The sequence below is a fragment of the Quercus suber genome, unplaced genomic scaffold (genome assembly GCF_002906115.3).
Source record: "Quercus suber isolate HL8 unplaced genomic scaffold, Cork oak 2.0 scaffold_237, whole genome shotgun sequence".
NCBI classification, from domain to species: domain Eukaryota; kingdom Viridiplantae; phylum Streptophyta; class Magnoliopsida; order Fagales; family Fagaceae; genus Quercus; species Quercus suber.
The window spans coordinates 409,679-411,554 of NW_027069694.1; the positions used below are offsets into that span (position 1 = coordinate 409,679).

Genomic DNA, 1,876 nt, shown 5'->3' on the forward strand with positions numbered 1-1,876 from the left:
GAGAAACAACCACACAAATTAATTATAAATGGAAAAAAAAATTATAATTCTAGTTTCCATAAATTATCAAATAAAAGCCGTAACATTTTCCAAAACTCCACAATTTTTAAAATAATTTTTTTTAATCCTCCAGGGCATCAAATAACAATGTTCACAAATTGGCTGTCCCCATTGGGATAAAAACTTAAAAAAAAAAAAAAAAAAAAACTTTGTGGTTAAGGTAAATTAGTCTATGTACCAAGAAGGACAAGTTTTGGATCAATATCAAACTACTTGCGGTATTTAATATTCTCTATTTAGTAAGGGTAATTTAAGTTTTAATTTATTATCTAATGGACACGAATTTATTATTTGAATTTAAGAATAACAAAAGCAAGCAGTGACTTCTTTTTTCTTTTTTTTTTCATGGCTTGGTATATTAAAGTTACATCATGTGACAAACCAATGAATAATAGGAATTCTTATAAAAAAATATGAATAATAGAAATGACATGATTACAAAAATGAGATTAACAAGCGCAAGTAATGAAGTAAGATCAATTTTATTATACGAAGCATACTTAACATTAACTTGTTTTATTAACTTTTTGTTTTAGAGAGAAATTTTTGTATTATAGTGGGCACTATGTGAATGAAAAGTTGAAAACTCAAAGGGTGAGGGTGTAATTGTAACTGTGTATGTCGGTAGACTTGTTCAAAATTTAATGGGACTCGATTCTTTTCTTCAAACATGTGAATGGAGCTCTGTGATCCATCACTATTAATTGGACTAGGAGTCAAGCACTGACTGTAAGTCAAGTAGATATATGGGAAACCTCCATTTTTTCAATCCTGATATCAATTTTCTTACGTGACAAAGTTTAAGTCCAACACATTTTAGATCGAAGCTTCATTGATTTTGGAAGTAGGAATAAGTCCCTTTCTGACTCAAGTTGGCTGTGTGGTGGGTACTATTGTCTTCCATTATCTTCTACTTGTTGAGAGGAAGTCTGGACACACTGTATTTGACAACTTTAGTTAAACTTATTTATTTAACTAGATGCAAACCACGTTATGCGTAGAAATATATAATTATTTTTGTAATGTGATATAATGTATGACTAGTTCTCTAAAATTTATTGAAGAAAAATTTTTCTCCTCAAAAATTGAACTATTTCTAAAAGTATTTTTCATCTCTCTATCTCTACAAATATATCATTCTATTATTTTGGGATTTTTTTAAAAAAAAAAAATGATATGTTATCAAAGATATTATATAATGATATAATGTTATTTATTACGTAGCATAGCTTGGATAATTTGTTGTTTACAATTATACATTGTCTTTTGAGTATTCTTCTACTCATCTGTTTTCATATAATTTTGCTATTTCTCTCACATTATCTCCCAAAAATGTGATCATTCTCTCTCTCTCTCTCTCTCTCTCTCTCTCTCTCTCTCTCTCTCTCTCTCTCTCTCTCTCTCTCTCATTTATTCTTTATTGCAACTCTACTTTAGATACTTTGAGTTAATCCATTTTGATGGTGTGTTTTTTGAGCTCCTCATCACATGTACTCTCTCTCCCTCTTATAGTTTTTGTTTAAGTTAATTCTTAGATTTTTGGAAAGTGAGAATTTGGGCTTATATCAAAATGCAATTCACATGACTATGCATTTGACTGTGCTAATCAATTATTTGAGTAATATCAATTGTAAATTTGTGTTGAAGTTGATTAATATGACAAATTCCTTAAGAGAATAAGAATTTTAAAGAATTAATTTGAAACTTAAAAAGAATTTAGTTGTAGAAAAAATGAAAGGAAAACATAACACACTATAACAAAAGTTTGAAAAATATAGACTCTTGAAAAAAAAAAAATCAATCAAACACACCAATT

General features: G+C 28.1%; 1 long non-coding RNA gene across 5 annotated transcripts in view; it reads right to left on the reverse strand.

Moving 5' to 3' along the window:
• LOC136070494 (uncharacterized) overlaps positions 1–1,876 on the reverse strand; it is a 37,871-nt gene that overhangs the window by 18,567 nt on the left and 17,428 nt on the right. Inside the window, exon 4 of one of the 5 annotated variants that reach the window (XR_010631718.1) lies at positions 512–998. The exons of 3 other annotated variants lie outside the window; for them this stretch is intronic. This is a non-coding gene — a long non-coding RNA (uncharacterized LOC136070494). Of the gene's footprint in view, positions 1–511; positions 999–1,876 lie in introns of those variants that run through there. One more of the 5 variants, XR_010631717.1, reaches the window with a different exon arrangement.